We start from the raw sequence: 18035 nt of genomic DNA, 5'->3' as shown, positions 1-18035 counted from the left end.
ATGAAGGGAGTCTTTACAAGAGTAGTCAGTGACTGTCCTCCAGGTGTTGATGACAGTTCAGCACAGAAACCTTGCTGGCCTTCCAGACATCAGAAAACTACAATCTCAATATTCCAGGGGATGGGCTGCTTGAAGAACAAAAAGTTAAATCCACAAATTGACATTTCTGTGCAACAAGTTGTTCCCTGGCATAAGTGAATATAATTTCACAACTGCAAATAGATAGACAGGGGCGGCTCCTCCATTTGAGCGGAGGAGCGTCATCCCACAAAGAAAAGCCTGAGGCAAGATCTGTAAAATAAAATGGTAATAAAGTTTATTTTACCATTTTATTTTTCAGCAACCCACTCGCCCTAAACTGGGTGTTGGGGCAGGGCCAGTGCTGCCGCGTGGCAGCAGGGAGCTGTGCACTTTAAAATCTGCGGCACGCCATCTTGCGATGACCAGCCAGACATGCACATTTAAAACTTCTCTAACCTAGCTGTCTTAGACAGCTGGGTTAGACAAAGTGCAGGCCTCCAGTACTCTTGAGAGCATTGAGTGAGGCCGCTCCCTTCAAACTGGTGCGGCTCTCATGCTGGTGAGAAAGTTTGAATCATTCAGCATTCCGTCCATTATCTGTTGCAATTACACTCATGCTGGTGAGAGCAGCATTTGGATTGGTTAGAGGAGTTGTCTGGGTCCCGCGTTCGAGCCTGACTTCAGAGAAGACCGAAGGAGGAGGACATTGTGTTGCGCAGGAAGGTAAGTGTATTTTATTTATTTATTGTGTATTTATTGTGTCCCCCCATCCCATCACCCTCGGTACATGCCAGCCTCCACAGTTGGTAGATTAGACATATAAAGTGCCGGCGGTTCAGTGGATCTGTGGGCAACCAAACGGTGTAGTCAAGTGTACATTTATGTGGATATGGGCCTCCTATTTGTGCTGTGCTGTCAACAGACGAAGACACCTGATGCCTACCGTGGAGCTCATTGTAAATTACCCTGTAAGGTTGAGCGATATCTGAGAAAGGGTGGGGATGTGACGTGTAGTTGTATACTAGCAGGCAGTGGACTATACTAGGAAAGAGCGAGCATCAATCATAGTAATGAAGCAGAGGAAGAGGACAGAAACTGCAAGCCAACAATATTAGGTACAAATATTGAAATGAACAAATAATCAGAAAACGTGTTGGGATGGTGCAAGTAAGTTAAATAAAGTCACACAGAACCAGTGCAAAAATGCTTGGGCTCCCTACGTAACATATGATAGAATTGGCTTATACCAATTGGCATTTTTTATTTACTTGTGAGTCCCTAGTATGTGTCACTACATGTGTCCAGGGCCTGTAAATTAAATGCTGCTAGTGGGCTTGCAGAATTGATTGTGCCACCCCTTAAGTAGCCCTTTAAACATTTCTCAAGCCTGCAATTGCAGCCTGTGTGTGCAGTTTTTAAACTGACATTTCAACCTTGCAAAATAAACCTTATGCCAGGCCCAAACCGTCCTTTTAATACATATAAGTCACCCCTCGGGTAGGCCCTGGACAGCCCAGAGGGCAGGGTGCAGTGTATTTAAAAAGTGGGACATGTACTTTTTAGTTTTACATGTCCTGATAGGGAAAAATTCTTACATTTGATTTTCACTAACGCAAGGTCTACCTCTCCCATGGGATAGCATTGGAGATACCTTATTACATTTAATAAGCTGTCATTTCCAAATGGGAACAGGTAACCAGTTCATGTTTAGTGTCTTTGGAATTGTAATGGAAAATCCTAACGTATGGTGAAGTCGGATTTTATATTACAATTTTGAAAATTTCACTTGCCATTTACCTGCCTTAACCATTCGATGCCTGCAGCCTGTCTCTGAGTCTATGACCGGGTGTAGCTGACAATTGGGTTTTTTGTATTCCTTCTAGACAGCTACACAGAATAGAGAGGTTCGGTGTGCCTGGATGGGTCATCACTGGCTGGATGGGAGGGTGGAGTTGGGCACAGTGCTACTTACACATGAATAGGCTGTGCCCAGCCTCCACCCAAAGGCTAAATAGCCCTGTAGTAAGTCTGGAGCCAGGACAGGGAAGGCATGATACCTGTGGGTTTCAAAGGGAATTTCTAGAGGAAGGGCACTAGGTATAAATATTGGACCTCAAACACCAACTCTTCAGTTCATTTCTGGAATTGTGGATACTCTGACAGGAAGAAAGACTGCTGTACTGCTACAAGGATCACTCTGCTGAACTGCTGCTCTGAAGGACTACTTCCCTGCTGTGCTGTGCTGATCTACATCCTGCCGGGAGACTGTGACCAGTCAGGTCCATATTGTTTTACAAACCCCTCATACATGCTTTGTAAATATGGGGAAGCGCATTGTGCTGCCAGTGCGTAAATAAAAGTGACGCACTGGCAGGGAAATGGGCTTGTAAACAAGGCACCCAATGTATAAACATCTTCCTCACTCAGGGGCTTATTTACAAGCCCATTGTGCTGCTGGTAAGTCACTTTTATTGACGGACGGGCAACCAATGGGCTTCCCCATATTTACAAGGCCATGTAAAGTCACTCTGTGTGACTTTTCATGGCCTTGTAAATATGTTTCCCTATCACGCATAACTCTGCTTGAAAGGGGCATTCCATGAGTGTTGCTGTGGGTATTCCGTCGCAATATCCATGGAACTTGGCGCATTCCCGGATTTACAACATTTTGTAAACCTGGGAATGCGTCAGAATGCTGTCCCACTCCAGGGGAGGGTAAGGAGTGCAACAATGAGAAATACTTTTATTTCTCCTTGTTTTTTCCTCTTTCTATTCGGGCTGCATTCTGCAGCATGCATATAAAGAGGAAAATTCATTTCATGATTGTTTTTCTGCATGAAGGTGTCCCAATCATCCTTTCAGTGCAGGCACACTTTCAAAATGACGCAAGGGTTTTTGCGCTGGCTCACAGCTACTGTTTGTGCACCGGCGCTGGGTGGAAGGACTGGAATGTGTATCTTGTAGATGCGGCACCTTCCTGAGCTTTCATTTTGAATCACGGCAGTGCAGCAGGAAGGCTAGCAGAGCTGCCTTGCGTCAAAATATTGTAAATGAGGCCCTGTATCTTTTCTGCTAGTAGTCAGTCATCTGAGTGAAAATTGTCCTCGAGATGTGTCATTCAGTACAAATTTGCCACAAAAAATGTATTGAGAGGTCACCACCATGAAAACTGTAATTAAAGTATGCATTTTCTACTCGAATCAGTCTCTCACATGCAAAAAATATGTGAAAAACATAAGTGTAGGAAAAAATTTAAATTATGCTATAATCGCAAACCCAGTATTCAGGAGTCACACGAGATTCTATAATTCACTCAAGATTATGCTTATGTAAAAATAAATCACCTGCACCTAGTTCTCAACGGAGAGTGTGATGACTCGCACTCAAAAAGTGCAAGATGCAAAATTGGCGCTAACCCCCAAATGTTTCTGCACTCTATACTTTTTCTCAAGATGGTCACCTGCTGAGGGCCCTTCTTGTCCAACCTGTAAACTTAAACCTAGCCAATACAGGGGAACTTCTGACACATGACGGTCAGTAGTTGTGGGGAAAGAGACAAAAGCAAGCCTTCCAGGTCATGAAAGATACCTTGCTGGCTGATACCATTATGCATACATTGATCTTCACAAAGAGAATTAATTAACTGTTGGTGGATGGCAACCTATGTGGGCTGGGAAAGGTTCTGCTCCAGGCCAATGAGAATTGATACGTGCCACCTGTTGCATACTCTATCTGGAGCCTGATGCCTATGAACGACGTTTCCCTCAAGGAAAGCAAGAAGCTATAGCTAAGCTATATGGCTGTACACACATATATGCTCAGACACCATTCCATGGTCATTAGTGCTTTTCCACAGATTTTCTCCCTATCCTTTACTGCACATCAAGAACTGCCTTCTGCACATTCAGTAGAATCTTTTCACTGTTGAGGATTACATTTGCCCTAAAAATCGCCTAGATTACTTCTCCTGACATAATTGCTCTGCTATTGCAATTGAGCAGGTAGACCCTGAAGGTAAACATCCTTTACAACGCAACTTTTACCACACAGTGCTGTTACAACGCAGGCTTTACTACGCATACCATTACAACGCATTACACTGGGGGGCGCACTAGGATAGGGAATATGTTTAATTTACTATCCAACACCTTCCCTAGTGTCCACGGGGACTGGAGTTGGAATAGTAAATTAAACTATTCACTATCCAGCACCCCCAAGTGTAATGCGTTGTAATGGTATGCATAGTAAAACCTGCGTTGTAACAGCATGCGTGGAAAAAGCATGCGTTGTAACGTCATCAATTCGACCCTGAATGCACTGAAGTATATGTAAATACAATTGTAAAGGCTGCAAAACATAGAGCCCTCATGCTTGATGATGTTCTACCAGTAACAGCTGATGGCAGATGTCTCCAAGTCAAGGCCCATAGCAGACTCATTGGAGGTGTAAAATTCAACAAGTGCTGGAGGTATCTAAACCTGGGGTGTGAGAAAAACTACGCTCCATTAGCGGAGTTCGTGGAGTGTTGGCCACTCCACGCTCCACTTGGAACGCGGTGTTCAGGCAAAACTCGCCAACCACTGCATGGTGGAGTTTTTCCTCGAGAGCGGTTAGTGAATTTAACATTGCTGAGTGCGAGTGAGATTTTGTGTCCTGTAGCATGATTTTTGAGCACTTGAATATCTCCCAGTGAGATTTTGCAATGCGGGCAGTCACTAGTAACACAAAGAGGGTACAAAGTTCCCCGGGAAGAGTGAAGGAGTAGAGGTGTGTGTGCTAGAGAGAGGGGGGAATCCCCTTGTTGGAACTAAAACCCTCACACACCCAGCAAGCTAGGTGTCATGCTTCATCATATGGGTTCTGCTCCTCGTCAGACTGGCGCTGCAATGTCTGACGGGCTCCCGAAACCGGGGCTCTTTATCGGAGATCTTTTGTTCCGGCCATATGGTGCATGCGTGTGAGAGGGCGGGGGAGTGTGGTCGTGACGTGAAAAAGTTTTTTTACCTCACCTTTTTCACGTCACGACCACACTCCCCCGCCCTCTCACACGCATGCACCATATGGCCGGAACAAAAGATCTCCGATAAAGAGCCCCGGTTTCGGGAGCCCGTCAGTTCCCGGGGAACTTTGTACCCTCTTTGTGTTACTAGTTTATGGACTTGTACACTGGACCCCATTAAATATTGTCCTTCTCAAGTCCCTCCTTTGTTCAAATGCGGGCAGTCACGGCAGATCGCTACCATTCACATTGAGAAAGCTGCCGCTTACGGTAACAAGGCTGCCTCTCGAGTAGAAATTCTACTCAAGCAGCAGCAGAGAAGCAGCACCCTCTGGCGTGCCATGTGGTTCATAATAAGCTCCTGGTGCTAACACTCAGCGCGAGCAGCGCGGTGCGCCAAAATTCTGCCACTCGCAGAACTCCACGGAATCTTGTGGAGTTTTTAGGAAACTCCACGACATTCCGCGGAGTGAAACTCCACGAGTTCCGCCCACCCCTAATGTAAAGAATGAATCATTTTGCATGACTGAGGAACAGTGAACACCCTTGTGAGGAAGGACATACAGCTAGTGCATATTTGGCACCACAGGGTAGTTAAGAGGAAGGCCCTGCTCAGGGTGCATGTGTAGTTTACAGGGATGGCCGGATATTCCTTGCTGCATGATGTGCCAGGCTTCAGCATTGGAATCCATGCTAGTAGAGGATTTTCTCACACCACTGTTGTAAAAACTCAGCCTAACCTTTTGTAGCATGCACAAGTGGCAACAAGCACTGATCTAAGTCGATGGGTGCATCTGCTTCCTAGATGTTTGACTGTTGGAAACTACATCCACCAAGGCGGTGCTCCCCTCTTTAGAGTGGTTACTCACTACACATGGATTTCGTTGTGAAATCAAAATGTACAAACCCCAGGTGTCCACCACTGAATCACCACTCTCTGGTGGCCTCTAGCCAATAGAGTAGGTAAGAGGTTCATATGCTCCCTCATAAATATAATGAAGATATTTATTTATTTACTTGTTTATTTATTTGCATTGAAAATGATCAACATGGCACTTTCTGACTACCTGGCAGTGCGGTGGTGTGAAACAAGAACATTACTTCCATTTTTTCGAAACTGGATCAGGTAATATCTTCAGTGGATCTACTGACCCTGATCTGGGTGTAAATAGTGTGTGGAATCTTGCTTTCAACTGAAAGGGCCCTGTCTTTTTAATAAAGTGTGCAGTGGTGGGGGTAAAGAAAGAGTCAAACGCCATATTAAATAGGTGTGACTTCAAAGCTCTTTTGTAGGATGATAGGCTGGGTAGGTTCCTCAAAGACTGCTTTCCTCCGTACTTGTTGCTGTGAAGTTTGAGGTTGACGCCCTCCACGTACGGAAAGCATAACTAGAAATAGAGTGGTCGATCAGCTTTTGCCGGTATTCTTTACCCACAAAGGCGCTATAACTGGTGCACAGATTCTTGAATTTTAATGTTTGCTCCACTGGAGGTTTATGGAATATCTTCAGAGGTGGGTGGAATGTGGTCAAATTACCTCAAGTTTGTACATACTCTTGCTGCTTGCTTTTGGGACGTCTAGAGCATCTAGATATTCTTCATTGATGCTCCTACAAATACCGCATTTGATTACTGCATTCTGTAGTGAGATCAATTTGATGCTATGGTTAAGGAGTGAAAGGGCTTTTGTTAACGTTATCAGCTGTAAATTGGTGATTTTTGCCACATCTGTATTGGGATTAACAAAACAAGGCTCCTCGTTTCTGGCTTCACTTTTCCTTGGTTGCATCTATGGGACTCATTGGCGGATCCACAATCTATGGCTAATATGGTTGTTTTGTGATTTGTACATTTGTCTTGTCCCAATGGTCACACTAATTCCGCTCCCGGGTAAACCTCATACACTCTTTTTAACAGAGGCTTTTTCTTTCTGCTACTGACCCCTTTGGGAATGATGAGCTCAGAGGAGCTACCACAGATTTTTCATGTATCCCACAAAGATTCCGACTGTTCAAAACAGCCAAAATCTCGAGGGTAAGCTACGAAGGTTAGTTAGAACTGATCGGGGGAATCAGACCCAAAATAACCAATTGCCCCAATTTTCATTCACTGATAATTCCTCATTATTTATTATTCCTGATTACTAAGGGGAGTCTTCAACCCATACTGTTGATTAATTCCCCTAGACAGATAACTCCGTGAGTGTGGAATTGCACCTACATCCAGGGACCATGTAACGAGACACTTGGTGAGACATTGTGAGGAAGATAAACCTTCCCTTTGATCACAGCTATGCCACTCCAAGCTGGGCCTCATAAGCTTTGGATAGCACAGTTCCAATTGTGTGAAGAAGCATTGTTTTCCCTTGGTCTCGTCTATGCTACGACTGGCTGGACCTCATAGTTCATAGGATATGATGTTCTGCAAATGTTTAGGAATCATCTTCCAGTGGCCACAGCTGCCCATCTCCGGGGTAGACATTACAGTTTCTGGCATAGTATTACAGGATTCAGGAATTTGTGTCTTCCTTAGTTTGCAACCAAGGTGCTCCTGGCTGGATCTCTCTGTTCCTGTGTTAAATCATGTGAACAGCACGTCAAGGCTGACATAATTGTAACTGTAGTCTGCTAAGATCTGGGAAGCTGTACTTTCTCTAACTGCATGAATGCCTCTCCCAAGTGGATCTCATAGTATCTGGGTAACGTTGCAATAGAGTGATGAAGATGCACCTTCCCTTAGTTTCACCTCTGACATTCCTTAGTGGACCCATAATCTGTTGTTAATATTGCTATGATAGAATTTTGGAATTTGCATCTTTGTTTGGTCACGTGGATGCCACTCCTCGATGGACCTCATGGCCTCTGGGTATTACAGTTTTAATCAGATGAGTAAACTGCACCTTGCAATGATGGCAACTACACCACCTGAGAGTTCAGCAAGCGTCTCCACATAATACACTATTGCAAGGATTTGTGAAACTATATCTTCACTTAAAGGCACCCACGCTGATTGTGGATGGATCTGAATGTCCCTCAGCGACGATGTTCTGCTGGTATTTGGGAAGTTGCACTCTTCCTTGTTCACAATACACTGCTCCTAAGTGTATCTCAGTTGCTGGATCTCTACAATCGGACCAACATTTTACCTTGATCACATTTACACCACTCCTGGGTGGACTCATAAACTTAGTGTAGAACTCCGAGGATGGTTTTGGATTTAGAAAGTTGCACCTGCCAATGGACACTCCAGGGCGAACATTGTCTTTCGATCTCACTATTGTAACAGTGTGAGGAAGCTGCAGTCCACTTTGATTGCATCTATACCACACCTGGGTTCACCACATAGCCTCTAGGTAAAACCGTTCAGCTACAATTTATTAAATGGGTATCCCTTAGCCGCACCCATGCTGCACGCGAAAGTCCTCATAGTATCAAGATTATGGTGTGTGCTCAAATCTGGAAAGATAGTTTATCACAATATTCTAGAAGTGCAAAATAAAAAACACTTTGAAAGTTTTTCACAGTTTTCCATGGGGTAGCACTTGTCTTGCCTAACTATAGATAGGTCTCAAGGTTTCCATTATTCTGGGGGGATTTACACATACTTTGTGAGGCAAAATATATGAGACTTTGCACACCCCTAGCAATTTGGGGAGTTTGACCCTTACAGATTTGTTTATTGTACCAGGCACAATACAGTATAAACAGTAGCTGATGCGCTTCCTGTTGCCCATCTATCTACATGGACTACATATATGTGGACTCATGTTAGAATGAAGAGGGACAGCAGCCTTCGTAAATCTGCATGGTGAAATGAAAAGTGTGGCAAACAAACGTGTTTTTTATATATTTGTGGAAAACACCAGTGGATAATCAAGTACTTGCTATTGGCTTCAGTTAATTTGAGGGCTTGCTGCCGACAAGTTCAACGTTCACTCAGGTCTTGTCATAGCACGCGGACAAGCGTGGAAACAAAAAAGCAGCAGGAAAAAACAGCGTTCATCCTTATCTGATTGATATTTTCAGCTCCCCTCGCCCAATACTGCCAACAACACGTCCCAAGGCCAAACCACAATGGCGTAGTATTCCCTGATGTGCATAATGTAGTCGCCTGATTCTGGAGCAAGTTCAAACTACAGGGCGATAAGCCAAGGGAACACGTTTATCTTTGCTTAAGCGCCGGGAATGCACCTCCTGCTGCGAGGGACCGGGAACAGATGGATTAAACATTACAAAAACCCGGTTCAGAAGGGGGTGGTGAGGTAAGGCACACCGCATTCTGTCGAAAGCTACGGTGTCCGGTTGCGTACATTTGTCGCGCGTGATTATCAGGGTCATTGGTGTCTCCGGTGGCTGCCTCAGTTAATCATCTTGCTTGCAGGGACATTTTAACGATTTCGGAGGCCCTGGGCCATACGTGTTTTGGGGGCACCTGTTGGGAACAGTTTTGAATTCATGATTTAATTTCAGCTCTTTCATGCAATCTTTGGACAGATCACTAGGCACACTCGTCAAAATTCTAAATGTGTTTACGTCAAATAGTCAGAGATACTGATGTGTGTTTTCAATATTGTAACACAGCAGTAGCTCACTGATATTGCTGCAAATAATCTCTGTGACACCATCCCATTTCTTACATGTGAGGTCCTGTTTTGATCTAAAAGAAAATGTTTTGTATGGATGTTGCATGAAACATAAACACATTTCTCGGCAAAATGTCTGTAATGTAATCTCACATATCGCCCACAATAAAAAAAAATGAAAGGGAAATGGTATTTTAAATAATCTGTATCAGAATTAGTAAAGGTCATCAGTGCAAGACTCTCTGCAGAGCAGAGCTGGCTCTATGGGGGAACCCCTGAAAGGCTGGGGCCCTGGGTTACAGGCAGCCCAATTTGCCCATGCCTCAAAACATCTCTGTCTGCATGCCCCTGTTCAGCCATTGTGGTCTAACCTGCCGCGCCTATGGAGTGACACTCGTCTAGATGCTTATTTTTTTCATTTGGTCTTCCTGCTCAGCTGTGATGCGCACAGCTTAGAATCATTAGAGTCGTGCATTACACATAACATAATAGAAGTGTCAGCACAACTTGAGTTGATATATGAATCAAAATCCCTATTCTAGGGTGGAGCCCCTTCCATTATAACTTCCCAGAACACTTTGCGGAAGTAGACACAGCAGAAGACGTTTGTTGGGGAGCTGGGCACTATGAGTCAGAGCCCCTTCTCCAAATCAGACCATCAGATACAACTGGCCGTATATTGAGTGTGATGACTGTCATACTACATTAGAGTTCCAGACCCCTCATCACCTGCTGGAGGAAGTCTTGACAGTTCGCTATTGCCACTTTTGCAAGCATTAGCAAAGCCAATAGGTCTCTCCTTTTGGATATCCCATTGCTTTTTGCCGATGCTGCTCTGTTGGTCTTGGCCCTTTCTGCAGGATCATCCCCAAACCTTTTGCCATCACCCTCCTGTTTTCAGAACATGTTTTTTTTGCATTTAAGACTCTGTACACTTTACCACTGCAAACCAGTGCGAAGGTTCTTGTGCTGTCTCCTTTAAAGATAGCAGCATTGGCTTACACCCAATTGGCACATTTAATTCACACGTTAATCCCTAGTATAGTAGTACTATGTGCACCCTGGGCATGTACATTAAACGCTACTCGTGGGACTGCTGCAAAATCAACAAATGATGGACAGAATGCTGAACAATGTCATACATTCACCCCAGTACAGAGATCTGGGCCTAAATCCATTGTTTTTGTGCACTCCACACCACCCCAGTTCTGACATGGCCATATGCAAATCAGCCTTGATCCTGTGCCTCATGGGAACAGTCCAGCCCGAACTGCCAAGCCATGTTTTTCCTGGACCGGAATCAAGCATCCTAGGACCGGTTTCTGGCTATCAGCCGTCTTCAGCCAGGATAGCTTGACTCCAGTGATGTGGAGAGCATGGGACTCACGTCTGAGCATACCCATCCCACTCGTGGTAACAAATGCAAAAACAACAAATGATGGACAGAATGCTGAACAATGTCATACATTCACCCCAGTACAGAGATCTGGGCCTAAATCCATCGTTTTTTCGCACTCCACACCACCCCAGTTCAGACATGGCCATATGCAAATCAGCCTTGACCCTGTGCCTCATGAGAACAGTCCAGCCCGAACTGCCAAGCATGTCTTTCCTGGACCGGAACCAAGCATCCTAGGACCGGTTTCTGGCTATCAGCCGTCTTCAGCCAGGATAGCTTGACTCCAGTGGTGTGGAGAGCATGGGACTCACGTCTGAGCATACCCATCCCACTAGTGGGACTGCAGCACTGATTGTGCCACCTACTTAAGTAACCTTTTAAATATGTCTCAGGACGGCCATTGTAGCTCTTGTGTGCAGTTTTAAAACAGCAATTTTGACCAGACAAAATACATCTTGTGTCAGACCTAAACCTTCCTTTGCAATACATCTGTCACCCATAGGTTGGGCACTAAACACCCCAAAGGACAGGGTGAGGTATATTTAAAAATGTGGACATGTACTTTTAACTTTTACATGTTGTGGTAGTTAAAAAATCTTACATTTGTTTTTCACTTCTGCATGGCCTGCCTACCCCATTGGGTAGCATTGGGTTAACTTATTACATTTAATAAGTGATAACTTTCAATTGGGAGCAGGTGGGAATACGAGTTTGCTGTCTAAAGAATTGTAATTTAAAACACTTAATAATGGTAAAATCAGATTTTAAGTCACAATTCTGAAAATGTCACTTTTAGAAAGTTAGCATTTTCTTGTCCTAAGCATTTGATGCCTGCAGCCTGTTCCTGGGTCACATGACTGGGTGCAGTTTGCAGTTCCTACCAGAAAGGTTAGAGGAATAACTCAGCTGAGCGAAAATAACATCCCTAATAATAACCTAATAATATAACACAATATATTCAAATCCATTCCACATAACCTGAAGGTAAGCAGTAGCTATGCCCCGGCTTTATCATGATAGCTCACCTCAAAATCCGGGTCTTATGATTCCAAGGTTAGCATTCAGAGTAATCACGAAAAATATCTCTCCAATCTCGTCAAAAATGACCGTTTATACTGTATGTCGAGTATCTGTTACAAAAAATTATTAACCCAATCAATTCATGTTGAAATGTTTACTACACAAAAAAGACCATAACATTAATCTGTGTTACCCACGACTTGTACACTTTGAATATATTGGGTCATATTACCAGGTGCTTTTGAGATGCAATTTCTTTTCCTACACAAGAATAAAACCCTGTTAGTATTGTAATAATATAACGATACATAACGTATAAACTGAAATTTACTTAGAGTTATTATCTTCTTGGCTTGCAGCCCTGAGAAGTTGTAAGGCATGATTGTAATGCCCAACGAAACACGTGTTGGCTGTGGCTTGATTTGATGGAAAACGAAATACGAAAATAAAAGACACTTCATTTTGGACAAATTACCCTGGTGATGTTACTGTGAAGATAACAAAGCTCTGGATACAGAGCAGGATTTACAGTAGTGGACACTTTCATTATTGTTGATATATAACGTCTGGAGAAAGTATTGATTTTGAAAATTGATGTTATTTTCGCTCAGCTGAGTTATTCCTCTAACCTTATAACCAAGGAGATCCTTGGTATTTGTAAGGAAGTACGGTGACCTTCCTTGTCTCAGCTTCGGAGCAGAACTGTTATACTGTGAACAATAGAGATTAGCCATTATCCTTTGTTGAGCGCCTGATTATTACCTGGTCATCGTCATTTGTGTTCTCCTACCAGAAAGGCACACAATAGGGGAGTTAGCTGTGTCAGAATGAGCCTTCAACTGGCAGGATTGGGGGGGGGGAGCTGTGCATAACCTCATTTGCTCTGCCTGCACACAAAGGACTTGCTTCCACTGTATTGTCCCTGCAGCCAGCTTGGAGCCAGGACGGGGGAGTCAGGAAACTTCAACAAATTCAATGGGAATTTGGCAGTTGCTCCCGCTACATTCTTCTCCAGAATAGCAAATCCTGTTCAGCTGTTCTTCACCAAAGGGGTATCCATCCTTCCGGAACTCCTGTAGGCTACAGCCTCCAGCCTTGGCTCACTAGAGATTTCAACTTCCAAAAAGAGGCTAAGTACCAAAGTTAAAATCTGGTCCACGACTTCTTCCAGCATATCCCCGATGACGACTACTCCACAGACACAGTCTGCAGCCTTGCCGCACTTAACTTTGCCTTCTCAGAACATTTTTTTCAAAATTTCTTCTAAGTTCTGAGGTAAGCACCAACCGGGGCCAATCCGCTTCTTGTATCTGACCCAGGCTCTATTGTGGTCTGCCATATTTTTCAACTTTGACCCAGTCTCATGCAACTTGATGTCCGTGGTTGACACTTTGATCCTTTAGGTGTTTGTTTTTACCTTCAATTTTAAAAGTTCATAACTATGGTTCTACTGATTGGATTTTTGTTTCGTTTTGGTGTCAAATATTTTATTAAAATAATAATATAGTGACTTTTGGGGTTTACCCGGACAGGGGCTTTTGGCTGTTGCTTAAACAGGGACCATCCCCCATTCAACCGACAACACAATTTCTCACATGCTCAGAAAAGGCAATAAGAAAAGAAAACAGTTATTGCAATGCTAAAGAGCATGGGCCAAAAAAAGCTTTGCATGACGGTGTATAAACGTGCATGCATTACCATGCTTGCATACCTATGCACCATGATGCTACAGCCGATGCCTACGCAGTGATTACATATGTGAATGCATACATCATGAAGCAGCAGCCATTTTGACTTTTTTTTATTTAATGTTCGAAGATGAGGGAAACCAATCTCAGAGCAGTGACTGAAAAAAAAGAAAAATAAGTATGCCAAAGAAAATTTGCAGAAATGAGTGGCCAATAACAAATCGCAGCTGCTGAGCCGTCCCAAAAGTTTTTTTTTAAATCACATAAAAAAAGAGAGGGAAGGGGCAGTGAAAGACAACAAGCGGCAGTGATGTGGCAGGAAGGGCATGGAAGAAACTGAGGGTGTTGATAAAAAAAACGAGCGGTACAGGGAGGGTGGTTAAAGCAAACTGAAGATCACAGGGGGTGGAGGAGGGGATGTGGGAAACCAGCACATTGAGAAAGGTGAAGAGAGCAAGAAAACATATGCACTCCCATGGTGCAGAAAGCACAAGGAAATCAGTAGTTTCCTGATGTGAGGTGTGGAAGAGTCCAATCAAAAAGGATGGCAAAAACTACACTCTAGGGGATGGACAAACATAACAGAGCCATTGAATAAAACACAAGCAAGTGAGACTGGCATTAAAGTGAACCAAAGAGAAGCCATGGGCAGATGAAAAGCCCACTCCAAATGTATATTACTGTAGACAATATGCCTTCAACAACAGTTAACTCTGTTATCCAAATGGAACAAATAGTCTTCAACCCTAACACGCCAATGGTAAATATCAGTATCTACATGGGATACAGCCCTGTAACCAACTACTGCTACAGGACCCAAAGTAAAGTTCTCAGAATTTACATATATCTTTTTCAATTCTATGAACATTTTGGGGTAGCTTAAAAACATACACAAATCAGGCAGCACATGCTATAAAGAAAATTGAGACATGGACATTTTCCTCGGAAGTCTAGTCTCTTTCCCTTGCCACCAGATTCACTACCAACGCAATTGTGGTCAGGTGGTCTAGTTGGAAACTGTGGAACCAGATGACATGCAGTCCTAATACCGGCCTCCCCATTTGGCAGATTGTGTGCTCTTGAACAATCACTATTTAAACATATTACTCTCTTCTCTGTTTTCAAAATATTGGGAATACTTAGAAACATTATTAAAGCTGCTAGTAAGTGAATGGTTAAAAAGTACTGGGCTGGATATTACCTGGGATTAGGAGGAATGCCCAGGCCCATGGTTTTATTCATAAAAATGCAATATGGTGATAAATTAATGGTCTTCTGAGCAAGTAGTAAAGTAGGGTTGCATCTCAAACTTTAATAGACTGTTTAATCTTGGACAAATCATACTCTCCATGTGCCTCTGTCTGCTAATCTGACAATATGTGAGAACTTTGAAATTCTCCTAATGGACGAAATAAACAACACAGTATGGTTTTCATTAACACATCCAAGTTTGTTTATTAGAAGGTGGCATATTCTGCATTTGCTTCTCTTAAGCCGAATGTGCTCTTAGGTTGCATTGTGCAAAACACCTCCTGTGCTCCAGCTTGTCCCTCACAGCGACTGACAGGCACCTATTTTACAGTGTGCTAGTTATGGTTTGCACGGCTGACTGTTGTGCAAGTTAGAGATTGTGACTGATGAATTTCAGTGTTTTTTAGTTTTTTGTGTGACCATAACTTAACTTCAACAATGTTTTGTGACTGGATAGACAGACAGGCAGGCAGGCAGGCATATACAGACAGACAGACAGACAGACAGACAGATAGATAGATAGATAGATAGATATCTCTAACCAAATAAAAAGGTTACACAGCATTTCGTCTTTCTTTCAGTGCTGGTAAAAAAACGCTTTCACAATGACATCAATGCTCTTAGAATATCAATCATTTACAACAAGGGGTGGTGATGGACAGAGTCTCTGAATTAAGCAGAGTACTCTCACCCAGTCAAGAGATCAGGGCCAGATCCAACACCGTTTTTTAGCTCATTGCACCATCCCAGTTTCAGAACCTGGCTGTATGCAAATTAGTCTGTCCCTGGCCCAGTGCATCATGGGAACAGGGCAGACCAGACTACAAAAGCCAATTCTTACACTGGGAAGGAAACAAGCTTCCGGGGACCGGTTTCTGCCATTTCAGGCGTCTTCGGCCCGGCTTGCTTGAATCCTGATGGTGCAATGAGCAAGGGACTCACATCTGAGTATACCCTTCCACGCTTAGGGTGGACAAAATTATTTACAACAAGGGGTGGTGATGGACAGAGTCTCTGAATTAAGCAGAGTACTCTCACCCAGTCAAGAGATCAGGGCCAGATCCAACACCGTTTTTTAGCTCATTGCACCATCCCAGTTTCAGAACCTGGCTGTATGCAAATTAGTCTGTCCCTGGCCCAGTGCATCATGGGAACAGGGCAGACCAGACTACAAAAGCCAATTCTTACACTGGGAAGGAAACAAGCTTCCGGGGACTGCTTAATTCAGACACTCTGTTCATCACCACCCCCTTTTCTGTATCGTTTTTGGCCACTATAGGTGTGGCAGGGTTTACTCAGACATGAGTCCCTTTCTCACTGCTCCATCAGGATTCAAGCAAGCCGGGCCGAAGAGGCTGAAATGCCAGAAACCGGTCCCCGGTAGCTTGTCTCCTTTCTGGTGAAGAATTGGCTTGGTAGTTTGGTCTGCCCTGTTCCCATGATGCACTGGGCCAGGGACAGACTAATTTGCATATAGCCAGGTTCTGAGCTGGGATGGGGCAGTGAGATAAATAACGGTGATGGATCAAGCCCTGATCTTTGGACTGGGTAAGAGTGGTCTGCTTAATTCAGACACTCTGTTCATCACCACCCCCTTTTCTGTATCGTTTTTGGCCACTATAGGTGTGGCAGGGTATACTCAGACATGAGTCCCTTTCTCACTGCTCCATCAGGATTCAAGCAAGCCGGGCCGAAGAGGCTGAAATGCCAGAAACCGGTCCCCGGTAGCTTGTCTCCTTTCTGGTGAAGAATTGGCTTGGTAGTTTGGTCTGCCCTGTTCTCATGATGCACTGGGCCAGGGACAGACTAATTTGCATATAGCCAGGTTCTGAGCTGGGATGGGGCAGTGAGATAAATAACGGTGATGGATCAAGCCCTGATCTTTGGACTGGGTAAGAGTGGTCTGCTTAATTCAGACACTCTGTTCATCACCACCCCCTTTTCTGTATCGTTTTTGGCCACTATAGGTGTGGCAGGGTATACTCAGACATGAGTCCCTTTCTCACTGCTCCATCAGGATTCAAGCAAGCCGGGCCGAAGAGGCTGAAATGCCAGAAACCGGTCCCCGGTAGCTTGTCTCCTTTCTGGTGAAGAATTGGCTTGGTAGTTTGGTCTGCCCTGTTCCCATGATGCACTGGGCCAGGGACAGACTAATTTGCATATAGCCAGGTTCTGAGCTGGGATGGGGCAGTGAGATAAATAACGGTGATGGATCAAGCCCTGATCTTTGGACTGGGTAAGAGTGGTCTGCTTAATTCAGACACTCTGTTCATCACCACCCCCTTTTCTGTATCGTTTTTGGCCACTATAGGTGTGGCAGGGTATACTCAGACATGAGTCCCTTTCTCACTGCTCCATCAGGATTCAAGCAAGCCGGGCCGAAGAGGCTGAAATGCCAGAAACCGGTCCCCGGTAGCTTGTCTCCTTTCTGGTGAAGAATTGGCTTGGTAGTTTGATCTGCCCTGTTCCCATGATGCACTGGGCCAGGGACAGACTAATTTGCATATAGCCAGGTTCTGAGCTGGGATGGGGCAGTGAGATAAATAACGGTGATGGATCAAGCCCTGATCTTTGGACTGGGTAAGAGTGGTCTGCTTAATTCAGACACTCTGTTCATCACCACCCCCTTTTCTGTATCGTTTTTGGCCACTATAGGTGTGGCAGGGTATACTCAGACATGAGTCCCTTTCTCACTGCTCCATCAGGATTCAAGCAAGCCGGGCCGAAGAGGCTGAAATGCCAGAAACCGGTCCCCGGTAGCTTGTCTCCTTTCTGGTGAAGAATTGGCTTGGTAGTTTGGTCTGCCCTGTTCCCATGATGCACTGGGCCAGGGACAGACTAATTTGCATATAGCCAGGTTCTGAGCTGGGATGGGGCAGTGAGATAAATAACGGTGATGGATCAAGCCCTGATCTTTGGATTGGGTAAGAGTGGTCTGCTTAATTCAGACACTCTGTTCATCACCACCCCCTTTTCTGTATCGTTTTTGGCCACTATAGGTGTGGCAGGGTATACTCAGACATGAGTCCCTTTCTCACTGCTCCATCAGGATTCAAGCAAGCCGGGCCGAAGAGGC

This window comes from Lissotriton helveticus, chromosome 4_1 (genome assembly GCF_964261635.1).
Source record: "Lissotriton helveticus chromosome 4_1, aLisHel1.1, whole genome shotgun sequence".
Lineage (NCBI taxonomy): Eukaryota > Metazoa > Chordata > Amphibia > Caudata > Salamandridae > Lissotriton > Lissotriton helveticus.
Note: the sequence above shows the minus strand (reverse complement) of the source record.